Raw genomic sequence first — 19,590 nt, 5'->3', positions numbered from 1 at the left:
ACTCGAGTTCCGTTACTCTGATTTAGGTGTGGTTTTAAGCATTGGAAAACTAACGCATATGACTACCTTATGGTAATGTCCAAAGAGATTAAATGTGCTTAAGAAGTTGTAAATATCATGATTTACTCATGAAAGCACTGAGTTATTCGTTTTCAACTCGATTTTTTGATAGCATTATGTTATGACAAATGTTTGGTACTATTTAGTACTGATTAGTACATTTGGGTATTGTTTGATGTTGATTGATGTGTTATTAATTATTTTATAATGATTTTAATAATTATTATTGATTTTCATGGAGAAGTGTGAAGGATAGAAAAACACTTAGAAAGGGGGGGTTTGAATAAGTGTAGTCTAAAAACTTGAACGATAAAAACAATTTGCACAGTTATTTTTATCCTGGTTCGTTGTTAACTAAACTACTCCAGTCCACCCCCACGGAGTGATTTACCTCACCTGAGGATTTAATCCACTAATCGCAACAGATTACAATGGTTTTCCACTTAGCCCACGACGAAGTCTTGTAGAGTATTCTGATCACAACCTGATCACTCCAGGAACAAATGCTTATACACAAGCTAAGACTTTCTTAGAGTATCCTGACCACCACGTGATCACTCTAATTACAACTGCTTAGACACAAGCTAAGACTTCCTAGAGTATCCTGATCAACACTTGATCACTCTAGTTACTTATAAATTAATGTAATCAAATAAGAGTTTTACAATGCTTCTGAAAAGCTATAATCACAACAGTGATATTTCTCTTAAAGTTTAAGCTTAATCTCACTAATATATTACAACAACAATGTAGTGAGCTTTGGTGAAGATGAAGTTTCTGAGCTTTGAGTTGAACAGCGTTTCAGCAAGTTTTTCAGAATAAGTTCGTTCAGAAAAATGGTAACCTTGCTTCTCATCAGAACTTCATATTTATAGGCACTTGAGAAGATGACCGTTGGGAGCATTTAATGCTTTGCGTATTCCGTACAGCATTGCATTTAATGTTTCACTCTTTTGTCAACTATCTCGAGCCTTGTTTACGCTGTGTCTACTGACGTTGCCTTTAATAGCTTCTAACGTTCCTTTTGTCAGTCAGCGTAGCCTGCCATCTTGTATTTGCTTCTGATCTGATGTTTGTGTATACGACGTTTGAATATCATCAGAGTCAGACAGCTTGGTGCAAAGCATCTTCTTGTCTTCTGACCTTGAAGTGCTTCTGAGCGTGATACCATGAGAACTTCAGTGCTTCTGCTTCTGATATCAAGTTCTTCTGATGCTTCCATAGACCCATGTTCTGATTCTGCTTTGACCATCTTCTGATGTCTTGCCAGACCATGTTCTGATGTTGCATGCTGAACCTTCTGAGTCAAAGCTTCTGAGCGCTGATTTGTGCATACTCTTTATATATTTCCTGAAAGGGAAATTGCAGTGTATTAGAGTACCACAGTATCTTACACAAAATTCATATCCTTGTTATCATCAAAACTAAGAATATTGATCAGAACAAATCTTGTTCTAACAATCTCCCCCTTTTTGATGATGACAAAAACATATATAAATGATATGAATTTGCGATCAGAAAGAGCAGACGGCTAAAGACAATTTACACAGCTATAGCATAAGCATGTGAATATGTCTCCCCCCTGAGATGAATAATCTCCCCCTGAAATTAATACTAGAAGATTTTTAATAATAAAAGACTTCCTGAGTATTTCAGTAGAGACGTTCACAGTGCTTGATCTTCAGAATATTCACAGCTTCTGATTCCTGCTTCCATCGGACCGCTTCAGAACTTGAATTTCTTTGATCTTCAGAACATTCACAGCTTCTGATTCTTGCTTCCATCAGACAGCTTCAGAACTTGAGTTTCTTTGATCTTCAGAACATTCGCAGCTTCTGATTCTTGCTTCCATCAGGACAACTTCAGAGCTTGAATTTCTTCTTACATCACTTCATGCTAGATTGTATCAGAACATTGTTGAATGTACCAGAGCATCATCAGAGCATCTCTACATCCTGAAATGTTACAGAACAACGCTAAACGACAAAAGTCAGCATGAATGAGTCAGAACATAGAATATTTTTTAGAACACATAATATGTATCAGAGCCATATAAAATGTATCAGAACAAATAGACATAATGTTTCAGATCATATTCTATCATCAGAATATCTGAACATTCTTCCTTCTTGCTTCTGATCCTGAAGCTTCATAGCACTCAGCTTGCTTCAAGAATCCAAGAGCTTGATTCATCTTGTTGCTTCTTATGTTGATCTTTTAAAGAGAATCTTCAATTCCTGCAACAACACAACTTAAAGCATAGAACTTTGCAAGTTCTGTTAGTCATGTGGGGCCTTTTTACCCGGTAACTGATAATATTAATCAGATCATTTATCACATTTTCTCCCCCTTTTTATCATAACATCAAAAAGAATATAAAAGATTCAGATGTAGAAAACGACAAAGGAAAGAAACAGAATAATTTTTCATTGATTAAATAAACAGGATTACAAAAGATGTGCAAACAAAAGTATGCTGCAAGTAAAGAAAACTACAAGGAATCAAGGACTACAACCCTAGCTTAGACATAATCTTAGCTAACATATCATGAATCCCTGCATCGTTCTCAGTTTGTCTAGCCATAAGAGCTTGAGACACTGCATGCCTGTCCAGACGAGAAGCTTTACGGGAAGAGAATACATGAATCCAAGGAGGAAGTGAGAGACAGTTCACAGGAAGAAAGCTAATGTCTCAAACGGGGCTTTCCCTTAACATAGAAGTCAAGTACATGATGCTTAACTTCATCCAATATCTCAAGAAAGTCTTCTTCCTTTGGATAAATGTTGATAACAGCATCACAGAAGAGATCTGGCTTGAGACTTATTGGAATCTTGAGTCTCTTGTGAGATCCGTCTTGAAATCAATGTAGGCGATCCCCGAGATTTGTTTCTCAACCTGGAACCAATCAACCCTTCCAACCGTTCTATTCTAATAGATCGACCACCCTTGAGCCTTCGCCTTCGCATCTTGGTTGAAACCATAAGCACCCAAATCATCAGCGTCCACATGAGATTTACACAAAACTTCCATTACTGGTGGAGGAATGGAGCAAGTTTTCAGTGGAGAAACCTCTTGAGAGGAACTTGGAGACGGATTCATGGTGAATGCTAGGTTGAAGATGAATAAACTAGGGTTTATGCAAAATGCAGATAATGAGAGAGAAAAAGAAACTGAATGCAAGAGAGAGAAATATAAGAGGGAAATGAAACGTTTGAAGAGTATAAAAAGAAAAAGAAATAAACTGAAATGATGAATGGCATTTAATGTTACGTGACATGAGGAGAGAGACTTATGACAAATGAAGTGATCAGCACAGTTACCTAAGTAGGCGTCCCCTCAACTGCACGCATGCTTGTCCAGAAATAGTGAACACGTGTTTATATTCTGGAGAGACTGGTGACAGCTGTTTTGCTTTAAAAGAGCTTCTGAATCAACTTAGACAATGAAACGTTAGTAATAACAGGATCATTACTTCTAATTGATTAAACTCAGAACTTCTTATGGCTACCTAGTCTTACCGCATTTCAGAAGATACTCATACAAAGATCTTCTCATCTTCTCATTCTGGGCACAAGTCCATACTGATATTCTTCATAATGAACTTAAACCTATCTTCAACAAGGGGTTTTGTAAAGATATCAGCCCATTGATGGTCTGTATCCACAAAGTTTAAAGATATAACGCCCTTCTGAACATAGTCCCTTATGAAATGATGTTTAATCTCAATATGTTTAGCTTTTGAATGTAAGATAGGATTCTTAGATAAACATATAGCAGAAGTATTATCACAAAATATAGGAATGTTACTCTCATATATTTGATAGTCTTCTAGCTGACTTCTCATCTAGAGCATTTGTGTGCTACAACCAGCAGCAGCAACATATTCTGCTTCTGTTGTTGAGAGGGCAATAGTAGCTTGCTTCTTGCTGTACCATGAGATCAGATGACTTCCAAGAAATTGACAACTTCCAGAAGTGCTCTTCCTTTCAATTCTATCTCCAGCATAGTCAGCATCACAGAATCCTACTAAGTTGTATTCTTTGGATCTTCTGTAAACTAAACCAACATTAATAGTACCTTTCAGATACCTCAGAATTCTCTTAACCGCAGTTAAATGAGATTCTCTCGGATCTGATTGGAATCTAGCACACAAACAAACACTGAAGAGAATGTCAGGTCTAGAAGCAGTTAGGTATAGAAGAGATCCAATCATACCTCTGTACAACTTCTGATCTACCTTCTTACTTACCTCATCCTTACCTAGGACACATGTTGGATGCATAGGAGTTTTGGCTTCTTTACTTTCAGAAAGATTAAACTTCTTCAGAAGTTCTTTCACATACTTTGTTTGATGAACATGGGTTCCATCAGAAGTTTGGTTGATTTGAATCCCAAGGAAATACTTGAGTTCTCCCATCATGCTCATTTCAAATTCAGCCTGCATAGACTTAGCAAACTCCTTTCCAAGTGTAGCATTAGATGTTCCAAAGATGATATCATCAACATATATTTGACATATTAAAATATCCTTTTTAAAGGTTTTACAAAAGAGAGTAGTGTCCACTTTTCCTCTAGTGAAACCATTTTCCAGAAGGAAAGAACTTAAACGTTCATACCAAGCTCTCGGAGCTTGCTTCAATCCGTATAATGATTTCTTTAATTTAAAAACATGATTTGGAGACTTGGAGTCTTCAAAACCAGGAGGTTGATGGACATAAACTTCTTCATCTATATAACCATTTAAGAAGGCACTCTTGACATCCATCTGATAAAGAGTGATGTTATGTTGAGTGGCAAAAGAAATTAATAGACGAATAGATTCTAACCTGGCCACTGGTGCAAAGGTTTCTGTGTAGTCAATCCCTTCTTGCTGACTATAACCTTGAGCAACCAGTCTGGCTTTGTTTCTTACCACTTCTCCCTTCTTGCTTAGCTTGTTTCTGAATACCCACTTAGTGCCGATGATGTTAAATCCTTTTGGTCTAGGAACCAAGTCCCATACATCATTCCTTGTAAACTGATTGAGTTCTTCTTGCATGGCAATTATCCAGTCTGGATCTTCTAGAGCTTGATCAACAAAAGTTGGCTCGATCAAAGAAACAAGACCTAATTGACAGTCTGCATTGTTCTTAAGGAATGCCCTTGTTCTGATGGGATCGTCTTTCTTCCCAAGGATCACATCTTCTGAATGAGCTGAAGCAAGTCTAGGTGATCTTCTGACTATTGGCTCTTCAGAAATCCTGAGATTCTCTAAAGATGCAGCAACTTGATCTTCTGATCCATTGCTTCTGAGACTTTCAGCTTTTGTAGCTTTGCTTCTTGGTTCTACAGCTTCTGATATATCAATATCAAAATCTGCAAAATTCTCAAACTACTTTGGTTTTTCAAGACCAAGCTTATCATCAAACCTGATATTGATTGATTCTTCTACAATCAATGTTTCAGTATTGTATACTCTGTAGCCTTTAGAGCGTTCAGAATATCCAAGAAGGAAACATTTTTATGCTTTAGAATCAAACTTACCAAGATGATCTTTAGTATTCAGAATAAAACATACACATCCAAAAGGATGGAAATATGAAATGTTGGGCTTTCTGTTCTTCCACAATTCATAAGGAGTCTTATTTAGAATAGGTCTGATAGAGATTCTATTCTGAATGTAACACGCAGTGTTTATTGCTTCTGCCTAGAAATGCTTAGCCATATTGGTTTCATTGATCATGGTTCTGGCCATTTCTTGTAGAGTCCTATTCTTTCGCTCTACAACTCCATTTTGCGGTGGAGTTCTAGGACAAGAGAAATCATGGGCAATACCATTTTCTTTGAAGAACTCCTCAAAGAATTTGTTCTCAAATTCGCCACCATGATCACTTCTAACCTTTATGATTTTGCACTCCTTCTCAAATTGGATCTGAGTGCAGAATTCAAAGAACATTGAATGAGACCCATCCTTGTGTTTTAAGAACTTTACCCATGTCCAGCGGCTATAATCATCAACGATGACTAATCCATATTTCTTCCCTCTGACAGATGCTGTTTTGACTGGGCCAAACAGATCAATGTGCAAGAGTTCTAACGGCCTTGAGGTAGAGACAACATTCTTAGACTTGAATGCAGGTTTGGAGAACTTGCCCTTCTGACATGCTTCATAAAGAGCATCTGATTTGTATTTCAGATTTGGGAGTCCTCTGACCAGATTTAGTTTGTTAATCTGAGAAATCTTTCTCAAACTAGCATGTCCTAATCTTCTGGGCCAGACCCATTGCTCCTCAGAAATAGACATAAGGCATGTCACCTTCTGCTTCTCAAGATCTGAAAGATCAATCTTATAAATCTTGTTCTTTTTCTTGCCTGTAAATAGGATTGAGCCATCCTTCTGACTTACAGCCTTGCAAGACTTTTGATTGAAGATTATATCATAACCATTGTCACTTAATTGACTTATGGACAATAAGTTATGCATTAATCCTTCTACAAGAAGTACATTAGTTATGGAAGGAGAGTTACCAAGACTTATGGTTCCAGAGCCAATGATTTTGCCCTTCTGATCTCCTCCAAACTTGACTTCTCCACCTGGTTTAAGCACCAGGTCTTAGAATGTAGACCTTCTTCCCGTCATGTGTCGCGAGCACCCAGAGTCCAGGTACCATGACATTTTGCTTTTTGTCCTCTTTGCCGCCAAGGATATCTGCAACAGAAATTATCTTCTCCTTAGGTACCCACAATTTCTTGGGTCCTTTCTTGTTAGTTCTCCTCAAGTTCTGATTGAACTTGGGTTTAGCAAAATATTTAACAAGAGGAACAGCATGATATTCTTTAGGTTTGTCAGCATGATATTTCTTAGGATGTGTCACATGCTTCTTGGTGTGAATAGTGTTAAAACTCTTTGCATGTGAAGTGAGCCTAATATCATGTGCATGGCCATATTTGAACTGATCATACAATGGCTTGTATGTGATCTTCAGATCATCAATAGGTTCAAATTTATGTGAGGTATCACCCTCATAGCCAAAACCAAACCTTCTGTTTCCAGAAACACCATATATCATAGAAGCAAGATGACTTCTGCCAATACTTCTAGATAAGAACTTTCTGAAGCTCGAGTCATATTCTTTCAGAATATGATTCATGCTAGGAATGGATTTTTCTGTTTCAGAAGGAGATCCACTATCTTTGGATAGATTTAAAACTTTTTCCTTCAGTTCAGAATTTTCCACTTCCAGCTTCTTAGTTTCAAATTCAAACTACTTCTTCAGCTTTTTGTATTTGATACTAAGATGAGCCTTGAGTTCCAGAAGTTCTGTTAAACTGGAAACTAACTCTTCTCTAGATAGTTCAGAAAATACCTCTTCAGAATCTGATTCTGATGTAGATTCTGATCCATCATCTTCTGTAGCCATCAGCGCGAAGTTGGCTTGCTCTCCTTCAGAGTCTGATTCTGATTCTGATTCAGAATCATCCCATGTCGCCATAAGACCTTTCTTCTTATGAAACTTCTTCTTGGGATTCTCCTTCTGAAGTTTTGGACATTCATTCTTGAAGTGTCCAGGCTCATTGCACTCATAGCAGACAGCCTTCTTCTTGTCAGATCTTCTGTCACCAGAAGATTCTCCTCGTTCAAATCTCTTTGAACTTATGAAGCCTTTGAACTTCCTTTGCTTGCTCTTCCAGAGTTGGTTTACCCTTCTGGAGATCATGGACAGTTCATCTTCTTCTTCAGATTCTGATTCTTCAGGATCTTCTTCTCTAGCCTAAAAAGCGTTAGTACATTTTTTAACATTTGATTTTAACGCAATAGACTTACCTTTCTTCTGAGGCTCGTTTGAATCCAGCTCTATTTCATGGCTTCTCAAGGCACTGATAAGCTCTTCCAACGAAACTTCATTCAGATTCTTGGCAATCTTGAATGCAGTCACCATTGGACCCCATCTTCTGGGTAAGCTTCTGATAATCTTCTTTACATGATCAGCCTTGGTGTAGCCTTTATCCAGAACTCTTAATCCAGCAGATAGCGTTTGAAATCTTGAGAACATCTTCTCAATGTTTTCATCATCCTCCATCTTGAAGGCTTCATATTTCTGGATTAGAGCAAGAGCTTTAGTCTCCTTGACTTGAGCATTTCCCTCATGGGTCATTTTCAATGACTCATATATATCATAGGTCGTTTCCCTGTTAGATATCTTCTCATACTCAGCATGAGAGATAGCATTCAGCAAATTAGTTCTACATTTATGATGATTCTTGAAAAGCTTCTTCTAATCATCATTCATTTCTTGCCTTGTAAGCCTTACGCCACTAGCCTTCACTGGATGTTTGTAACCATCCATTAGAAGATCCCATAGTTCACCATCTAGACCAAGAAAGTAACTTTCCAGTTTATCTTTCCAGTATTCAAAGTTTTCACCATCAAATACTGGTGGTCTAGTATAACCATTGTTACCATTGTATTGCTCAGCAGAGCCAGATGTAGATGCAGGTGGATCTGTTGGAATTTCACCAGCCATCTTTTACTGAAGCGTTTTTCTCTTCCTGAATCTATTCTAAACACGGTTAAGTGCTTGCGCCTTAGAACCGACGCTCTGATGCCAATTGAAGGATAGAAAAACACTTAGAAAGGGGGGGTTTGAATAAGTGTAGTCTAAAAACTTGAAAGATAAAAACAATTTGCACAGTTATTTTTATCCTGGTTCGTTGTTAACTAAACTACTCCAGTCCACCCCCACGGAGTGATTTACCTCACCTGAGGATTTAATCCACTAATCGCAACAGATTACAATGGCTTTCCACTTAGCCCACGACTAAGTCTTCTAGAGTATCCTGATCACAACCTGATCACTCCAGGAACAAATGCTTAGACACAAGCTAAGACTTTCTTAGAGTATCCTGACCACCACGTGATCACTCTAATTACAACTGCTTAGACACAAGCTAAGACTTCCTAGAGTATCCTGATCAACACTTGATCACTCTAGTTACTTACAAATTAATGTAATCAAATAAGAGTTTTACAATGCTTCTGAAAAGCTATAATCACAACAGTGATATTTCTCTTAAAGTTTAAGCTTAATCTCACTAATATATTACAACAGCAATGTAGTGAGCTTTGGTGAAGATGAAGTTTCTGAGCTTTGAGTTGAACAGCGTTTCAGCAAGTTTTTCAGAATAAGTTCGTTCAGAAAAATGGTAACCTTGCTTCTCATCAGAACTTCATATTTATAGGCACTTGAGAAGATGACCGTTGGGAGCATTTAATGCTTTGCGTATTCTGTACAACATTGCATTTAATGTTTCACTCTTTTGTCAACTACCTAGAGCCTTGTTTACGCTGTGTCTACTGACGTTGCCTTTAATAGCTTCTAACGTTCCTTTTGTCATTCAGCGTAGCCTGCCATCTTGTACTTGCTTCTGATCTGATGTTTGTGTATACGATGTTTGAATATCATCAGAGTCAAACAGCTTGGTGCAAAGCATCTTCTTGTCTTCTGACCTTGAAGTGCTTCTGAGCGTGATACCATGAGAACTTCAGTGCTTCTGCTTCTGATCTCAAGTTCTTCTGATGCTTCCATAGACCCATGTTCTGATTCTGCTTTGACCATCTTCTGATGTCTTGCCAGACCATGTTCTGATGTTGCATGCTGAACCTTCTGAGTCAAAGCTTCTGAGCGCTGATTTGTGCATACTCTTTATATATTTCCTGAAAGGGAAATTGCAGTGTATTAGAGTACCACATTATCTTACACAAAATTCATATCCTTGTTATCATCAAAACTAAGAATATTGATCAGAACAAATCTTGTTCTAACAAAGTGTACACGGGAGGGTGAGTGTTTTAAGTAGATTATGTACGGTTCGAAGTGGAACCATGGGTGATTATTACTCCTGAATGTTGTTGTTGCATTATCATTGCATCATATGTGTCATTGTTGTCGTGACGTGACAAATTGTTAATTTAGAATAGAGGATCACTGTTGAGTTTTGGGTTTGAAAAGAAACCTGGTTTGAAGAGGAACTGTCCTTGAGTGGATAAAATCAGTAACAAACAATGTCTAAAATTGGTGCCACATGCATATAGAGTTGAGGTGTTGTTGCATTGCATACATACTAGCATGTGATTGATGATTTTGTGCAAATGAATTATTTGTTGATAATTTTTGTTGTTGTTTATGCTACCCTTTATGATCTTTTGCACTGCTAACATGTTTGAGCATATTCTCATCCTATTGTTTGCTTGTTGTGTTAGCTTTACGCCTATGATGCATGTACTTAGGTAGATACTAGTGAGCCTTAGATAATGTTGTGTGGAAGATGGTGTTGCTCCTTGTTTATATTATTGCTTTTTATGTCTTATTTAGTACTTGGTGTCGCTCTGATAGTGTAACACAATGGATGAGATTGTTATGTTTTTTATTGCTAAATGTTGAGTTACTGTGAAACTTATATTTTACTCAATTTGAAGTTAATTATATTTGAGACTATGAAATGTTGTTAAAATGTTCTTATAATTTCCGCTGCGATATGTCTAAGTCGTGACGATTGTCATATGTCAAGATTGTGTGACACCCAATTGAAGAGAGTATACCCTTATTGTTTTATAAAATGTTGTTTACTGTGGAAATTGTAAACAACCGCTAGTCCTTCCAAAGCCTTTCAAGTAAGGGTTACCTGCAGAATCGACAAGTTGATTCTAAGACACGTGCTAATGTAACTAAGGTGTGGCTTGCTTAATTCGACCAAAGCTTGACTCTGAGAGAAAACAGTTCCCTCCCAAGAGTTTAAGTAAGCCAAGTTTTCCACAAAAGATAAACTAAAGGTAACTCGTGACCAATAGAAAGTTAAATGATAACATTCAAAAAAGATACACTACGAATGCATCTATAGTGAATTCCATCATCGTAACGAAACCACAGTCGACAACGTATATAATGAAGTAAAATGATAGTTCAAACGTAAATGAAAGTAAAACAAAGTGTTCAAGAGGAACGACTGATAAATATGGAAACTACATTGAAGTAAAAATGGTGATTCACGTGCATTAGCACTCTTGAAACTCTTATTTCCTCGCGTTGGGATTATGAAGTTTTTCAAGTGATTTTAGTAAAAGTGAACACCCCGGAGCCCTTAATGGGATCTTCTATTTATAATACAATAAAATAACTTCCTACAAGTTACGTAACTACTCAGAAACCGCCTATAAGCCAAAACAACTGGCTGCACGATCCTAGGCAACTGCCCCCATGTCTCTGGCGCTTATTTTGAGAGCCAAATCTTTGCTAATCGTTGGATTTTGAATTTCAAATTAGCCCGTGTAATACGGTGAACTGACTTTTTATCGATCGAAATGTCGCGGTAAGCAAGAGTCGCCACCGACTTTTATTTTATCCAAACAAATTCAGAAAGGCAAAAAGAAACAGAAAAAAACCTTTTTAAAGAAATCTAAGTTCGGGGGGTAATTTATGCAAAGGGAAGGTGTAAGGCACCCTTTGCATCCATGGTTTTCCATGGGCTCTTAATTGCTTTGCTTGCTCGTTTGTTCAGAAAATGTAGATGAAAGAGATAGGGACTTTAGCTTGTGAATAAGCGTTGCCCTTTTGAAAAATTATGAGAAAGAATATAATAAAAAGGTTTGAGCATTGCAAGGCAATTAGGGGCAATTACCTTAAACTCAGATGATAGGTCTCTTTTTAGCCTTTCAGAATGAAAGGGTCTATCCTTGCCATAAGAGGGCAGGAAGCCTTTCGTTTGGAGGTTGAAGGGTCGTCGAAGCATCCTTTGCCATAAGACTGTCCCATGCCATAGAAGGGCAGGTAGTCTAAGGTAAGGATCAGAATAAGCCTTTTCGTAGGCAACCAGAAGATACCTCAGCCTTTTTCCGTAGGCAACATCCGAGGGTCGAGGTCATGTTAGTGTATCGAAGGCAGCATCATTTTAGGGTCTCATGACCTTTTATCGAGGCAACATGGCTGAGGTATCCTCGTATTCGAGGGACATGGCTTATTCTGCAAAAAACACAAGGCAACATGCAACAAGGCAACAAGGCAATAAGGCAACAGAGAGGGTTACCCAAAAGCGTGCGTGTGTGCACCAATCACGTGATTCGATTCAGTTATTTATCTTGTAATTAGTCATTCTAGGTTCAATTCGAGGTTATCACTCCCTAAATTACTAGCCACGCAGATAATATAAGGCAAGAAACAGTAATACGGGGAGGGGACAATGAAACCAGTGGATCCCTTAATCAGGGTTTGACACAAGTAATAATAAACAGGAAAATATAAGGTTAGGGTTTAGGGTTACCAAACTCGTAGCTTTGGCGATCAACAACCCTGAAAAATGCAAACCAATAAACAAACAGTGAGTGTATGGCTAATTCAAAGGCGAACAGGATTGACCCTAAAATAAAGAATAAATAGATATATAAAAAAAGATAATTAAAGAGGTAAGGGTACTTAGCTCTGATTTGATCTGATATGGTTGGTAGGGTGCCTTTAAGGTTAACCCTGAAAAGGCAGGAAAAGGATGAAGGCGGAACAAACCCTAATTCTATAAATAAAACAAATAGAACTTAAATTAAATTAAACAGAGTACTTAACTTCGTATTTTGGATCAGGCGCGTAGCCGGGATTAGTCATATTGATAACCCTAAAAAGGCACAGAAGAAGAAGATTTTTTAGTGTATCATCAATCCTGGTTACGATTTAAATGGAATATAATGATAAATCGATTTAATTAATTATTGGTCTTGTGACCTAATTAATTCAATCGAGGCGAAATAACTAAATCGAGTAAAAATAATTTTCATGGATTTTTATGAATTTAAATAGAATATTTTGAATTAGAATAAAATAGATATGATTTTTTAAAGGTTTTTATTAATTAAATATAGATTAAGAATATAATAAAAATAAAATAATAATTATTATAATACCAAAAGAAAAAGATTTTTAGAAAACTAAACAAAATTGTTATTAGTAAAAAACAAATAAAACAAGTAAAACAAATATATATATATATATATATATATATATATATATATATATATATATATATATATATATATATATATATATATATATATATATATATATATATATATATATATATATATATATAAGGATTTGTGTGATTAAAATAGAATAATTTAGAAAGCTTAGCTAATATTCTTGTGTGGTGAGGCTGAATACTCATGTCATAGTCCTCTAATTCTGGCGCGCTGGATCTGGTGATGATGAGATCTGATGGTTGAGACTTGAAGTTGCATCATAGCCTTGGACTGACTGCATGCAGGGGATTAAGTGGAAAGAAAACACAAAAAAAACCAAGTTTCGCCTGGGTATCGAACCCAGGTTCATTCGCTTACCAACAAACGCAATTGCCAACTCATCCAGCGTTGTTCGCTGTATAGAACACGATTAACAAAGAATAAAACAAATCATAACATGGAACCTGGTCAAAACGCGCGCTAATTCAAAAACGGCCAGTGGCGTTATGCCACGTCTTCGTCTTCCTCGTGAAGATAAATGACTTATGGTTATTACAGCGCTTCTTACCAGTAAGCTATAAAAGCTCAAAGCTATTACACCTGCCCACTATAAAAACAACCATACACGCATAAAAATCAGAATTAAATCTATGACTGGATTCGTCTTGTTCATACGAACTCAGTGAGGCTCGTTTCAAGGCTTAATTTGGACCGAATCACACGATCCCAAATTCTCATCCAAGAACCCTAAGATAGAAATCGGTAGCAAACATGCACCAAAACGCAATTAAATGTCCAGAATCGCTATATGCACCAACATAAACATATATATGCAATCAAATCGAGCGAAGAATGCATGAATCATCGTGGTCAGAGCAAAGAAAAAAACGCAAACCGTGGGGGTATTGAGGACGTTCGCGGATGCTTTGAGACTGAGCAACGATCGATACTCGTTCAGAAATTCTCCAGGAACGTATCTAGGCCTTCAGCACCCTTTGAATTGACCTCTAAACCCAGAAACGAATTTGAGTTTTTCCTTGGAAATTTGAGATGTCGTACGGACTCGTGAGGCTGCCAATCCTTCTCGAAAATTCTTCCCAGCATCTGACTACTTTTAGGTATATATGGAGATTGCATTAGGTCAAAGAATTACATCCAATATTGATGATTTGTAGGATTGATTATTTGATTTGGTCATAATATGCAAAGTTTCCAAATTTGCTTCAATCTTCTTCCAATCATGCCAATATTAGTTATCACGAAAATTGTACCAAATATATGTTATTTGATGATTGATTCTGATTGGAAATAAAAGAACAAATCAAATCCTCTATATTTTTTTTATTATTTGATTTAAATTCCATTTTAAATGAATAAAAATTCAATAAAAATAGAATAAAAATCATATAATCATGGGATTGGGCTTGGACACTCTTAGTGACTTGGGGAACAAGCTTGGATCATAAAAGTTTGGGCCTCTTTAAAATAAAATTCATTTTGAACCTCATTTGCCTCATGTACCTCACCCAAAATTGTCCGACTTTGACAAGGCGTATCTCCCTCAATTTTTAAGATACGGAAGAGTTCTAGGACTTTTTGGAAACCTCAAGATGTCCTCCAACCAGTGTCTTTGGCCTCATATCAAAATGATTTTCCATGCTCCTTGTGTGTCCTTTTGAACAAAATGACTTTTTTGTTGACCTTTAAGAAGGACCTATAATGTTTTGGTCCATATCTCTCAAATGGAGCATTTTTAGACTTGGCATGTGAGAGACAAAATTGTAGAGAATTAAATTTCCTTCTAAATGAGCTTTGGATGGAAAATTTCTGATGTTCCATGTAGGAGTTATGGCTGGTCAAAGTTCAGTTGACTTTCTCCTATGAAGACCCTAATTTAGAAACTTCTTGATTTGTTGATTTTTGATCTTTCCTTGATGCACCATGATCAATTCTTGATCAAATGGTGAATGATACTTCAATATGATGATCTTGACAAAAAAATCAGGAGTCTTGACTTTACTTTGACCATAGTTTGACTTTTAAGTCAAGATAGTCGACTGTTGACTTTCCGAACTTTTGAGTGACCAGAACTTTGTGATGAGACTTGATACTTGTCATAGAGATGATGTGATATATATTGAGCCATATGAGATGCCTTGGAGCCATTGATTCACTGATTTTTCTTTGAATAAGCCAAACCCTAGTTTGTGTGCTTTTGTATAGGAGAGAGTGTCTATGAAGCTTTGAACTTTGATTTGAACTTGCACATGAGAAATAGTATGGGCAAATTTTGGGGTATGACAGCTGCCCCTGTTCAATTATCTTGAACCTGAAGATGTAGAGTGGTTTGTATGCCAGTCGGTATCTGAAGGTGGAAGATGATTGAACACTAGAATACCAAGAAATTTGCCCTAGCTGAAGTAGGGACTTTTGTCGGAGATGGGCTTCAAGATGCCATCCGGCTTGATAGACCTGAGAATTAGAATACGTCGTAGTTAGACCGTATCTGAAGAATATACTTAGGATGAGTCGTACGTTAGACTGAATCCACTGGGAAGTATTTGTTGGAGATTGATCGTGTCAGCACCGTTCGTAGTAACTGAATTAGATCTTGGATTGTTTCTGAATTGTGTCTTGAATGAGTGTCAAAAGATGGGAGTTATAAGAATGTTTCAGAAGTCTGGGGGTCACGCTTCCAGAATGTTCATCTGATTGGAATTTTCAGAATGTCCGGGGTTCGAGCTTCCGGAATGTATATCTGATTGGGATGTTTCAGAAGTCTGGGGGTCATGCTTCCAGAATGTTCATCTGATTGGAATTTTCAGAATGTCCGGGGTTCGAGCTTCCGGAATGTATATCTGATTGGAATTTTCAGAATGTCCGGGGTTCGAGCTTCCGGAATGTATATCTGATTGGAATGTTTCAGAAGTCTGGGGGTCACGCTTCCAGAATGTTCATCTGATTGGAATTTTCATAATGTCCGGGGTTCGAGCTTCCGGAATGTATATCTGTTTGGAATGATTTGTTGATGATACTCGTCTGCTTGGGAACTTACCTGAAAGACAAAGTTAGCAGCATGCAATGCCATGATGCATGTATTTATGTGACGAGTCTCTCAAAATAAATGAGAAACTTGTATGTTATGTATGAATTTATTATGAGGTAATGTATGCAATGTATAACTATGTTTATGATATGTGAACATGATTTATGTTGTCTTGATTGGGAAAATAAATCTCTATGTCTTTGTGATTTTGATGTCTAATCTTGCTTTGGAGATGCACGGCTGGGGATCTATGATTTCTGCTTGGGGGATGATTAGTAACTTGATATTCCCTGATTGGGACAAAAGTATTTGGAAGAGAGCAAAGTGTTGGAGAACCAGCAGTGTTGAAGATGTAAACTCTGTTGGGGAGTCATGTCTTTGTCGGGACGAAAGTATTTGAAGATGATTACTCTGTGGGGTGTGAGAATTGCCCCCAGTATTATTTGCGCAAGTTTGCCCCAGTTAGTAGGAACTTTGGAGAGATTCGCCTCGCGAGGACTTTATGAGATGCGCACTATGGGCGACATGCCCCTGGTAATCATAATCTTAGGACGACGCCCCTGACTATTTTTGCTTTTGAGAGATTCTTGGAATCTTGACTTGATTGCCCCAGATTGATTTTGAAAAACGTGTCATGCCCCTTGTCTATATAGGAGACCTTGCTTCGTGGAGTAATATTGTCCGTCGGGATGACTTTCAGTCATTAGTTGTACCCTGTGCAAGTTCTTTCTGTTGCTAACATTTGAAATTATGTAGCAGAGTTTGTTTAATAATGAATTCATGAGATGCAATGCATACGTTTGTCTTGAGTTTTTTGAAAAACGTTAAAACGAGAGATGTAAAAGCGTGACATTTGTAAAAACATGATATTTGTAACAACGTCATGTTTGTAAAAATGAGATATTAACTCAGCTTTTTTTTGGTAAACCTTAAGGAGTCAGGATACCTTTTCGGTGACAGTATGCTTTCGAACTAATCATGCTTCAGTTAGGACTTTCAAGGGTTGTAACGTGGCTTGGTTCACGGTTTAAGAAACAAAGGATAAAGGCTCAAAATTTTATTGTACCCACCCCTCTTCGTGATGATCTTCAGTCCTAGACTCAGTTTATTCGGCTTATGCATTCAGGTTCTAAGAGACTTTTGGATTTGTACCTTTGATACTGATGATGGTTCACAAGCAAAGAGAGATTTTGAGATGGCAGTCACTTCTTCCTTTTGGTAGTCACAACATTGTGTTGTTCAGGGAGTTCTTGACTTCTCTTTTTTCATCTTTTTGATATCCCTAACTTTTGCCTGAACTGTCTATTTTGAGATCACAGTCAGCGGGGTGCTTTGATTCTTGCCTAAGTCTTCTTTTTGATTTTTTTTACTTAGCAGGCTTTTCATTGTATGTATGTTTTTCATTATTATTTTTTTTTTGTTGAAAGATATTGACTGCCTTACTTAATGATTGATGAACCATCATTAGCTTTTGATTGACATCTCCGACACTTCTTTGATGTGTGCGGATGAACGCTTGTGATTGAAAACCTTTGTTGAAAAGTGTGCTGAATGATTCTCTTAAAATAGAATGCACAGCCAGATAAACTGAGAACTACCCTGCCCCAGGTTATGATCAAGGGTTTTAATTAGCACAAGAAAGAAACTTCTACTTCTTAGGCTCAAAGGGGTTGACGAGGGATTAACATCCTTATATCTCCACTGTTTAGGAATTGAAACAACGCCTGTACATCGTCAACATAGTCCGTTCAAAAGCATACTGTATAAGGTTGCGGTATTGTTTTCGTCATCCTCCCTCAAAAGGTATACAACTTTAGCAGGAGTTGAATATCACAAAACATATGCAAAGTAAAGACATAATTTAAAATGAGTGATAGCGAAATAAATTACTCGAGACAAACATATGCAATGCACTGATGATGATTATTAAAACAGATAATGTCTATCATAAGTCGAATGTTTAAACAAACAAAAAAAAGAAATTGCAACCGAAAGTGAAACTAATGATCTTAAAGTCCGTCCTTCTAGCCATCCACAGTATTAACACTCTTGTTGTGATTAGGCACGGGAGCAGTGATCACGTTAGGAGTTGCAGGAGGATCGAACTTGATTTCCCCGGCATCGATCATGTCTTGGATCTTATTCTTCAATGTCCAGCAGTTGTCAGTGTCATGTCCAGGACTATTGGAGTGATATGCACACCTCGCGTTGGGATTATAGCGAGGGGAGGAAGTGTTGGGATTTGGATGAGGAGCTATCTGTATAAGTAACTCTGCTTTCAACAAGTGTTGTAGCGCTTGAGTCAAAGACATGTTGATCTTTGTGAATTGTCTTTTGGATGCGCTTTGTTTACGTTGGTTGTTTTGTTGTTGTATCGATGCTTGATTAGAGACCAAAATTGCCCCAACAGTGTCAGATTCATTCCTCCCATTGTATGACTTTTTTATAGTACCGGAAGAAGTAGCCACCTGAATTTTCCGCTTCGAATACCATTTTCCACACGTTCTCCAGTTAAAATGAGTTCAGTAAACCCAGAAGAAGAACTACCCAGCAGGTGACTATAGAACGGCCCAGTTAGCGTGCCCATGAACATGTCTACCAACTCCCTATCATTCAAAGAGGGTTGGACTCTTCCAGCCAAATCTCTCCATTTTTGAGCATACTCCTTGTAACTTTCTTTAGGACCCATGGACATGCTTTGAAGTTGCATGCGAGTCGGTGCAAGATCAGAGTTATATTGGTATTGCTTGTAGAAAGCCACAACCAAATCTTCCCAAGTGCGGATACTAGCACTTTCCAGCTTATAATACCATTCGAGTTGAGTTCCAGATAGACTCTCTTGAAAGAAATGGATCCAGAGCCTCTTATCAGCAGTGTGAGGCTGAATCTTCCTTACATAAGACCTTAAGTGTATTTTAGGACAAGAGACTCCATCATACTTAGCAAAGGCGGGAGTTTTGAATTTTGGAGGAATAACGACCCCAGGAACAAGTCCAAGCTCTTCAAAATCCAGCCCAGGTACCTTCTGAATTTCCATACTTCTTAGACGCTCTTCTAACATCTTGTACTTGTCATCGGGATGTTCGCCCTCATGGTAATAATCCTCTTCTTCTTCAGAGAGTTTGGCAGAATCGTGGTTACTTTTTGCATCAGTTTTGATACTAGCATCATCATCTTGTTCATCCTCATCACTGTTTTCAGAGGGTTCAGCATCCCTGAGTTGCAAGATCGGTCTAAGCTTTTTCCCCAGAGTCTTCTTACCCTTCTTCTTCTTCTTCTTGGTCAGGAGTGCTTTCAGTTCATCTTGCCCCTTGGACAGGTTCAGGATCAGATCTTGAAACTGGGCGTTCTGAGCTTGAAGGTCTTTGACTGATTGCTCGAGATTCATGATGCTGAAATAAACAGCGAGGTGGTAAGAAACCCGTGGTGGAAACCTGTGATGCAATGTTATGAATGCAGATGCAATACTTCCAAGGATCTTTAGAAATTTAGTTAGCAACATTGG

The sequence above is a fragment of the Vicia villosa genome, unplaced genomic scaffold (genome assembly GCF_029867415.1).
Source record: "Vicia villosa cultivar HV-30 ecotype Madison, WI unplaced genomic scaffold, Vvil1.0 ctg.004353F_1_1, whole genome shotgun sequence".
NCBI lineage: Eukaryota > Viridiplantae > Streptophyta > Magnoliopsida > Fabales > Fabaceae > Vicia > Vicia villosa.
The sequence above is the reverse complement of the archived record's forward strand: the minus strand, read 5'-3'. Positions refer to the sequence as shown.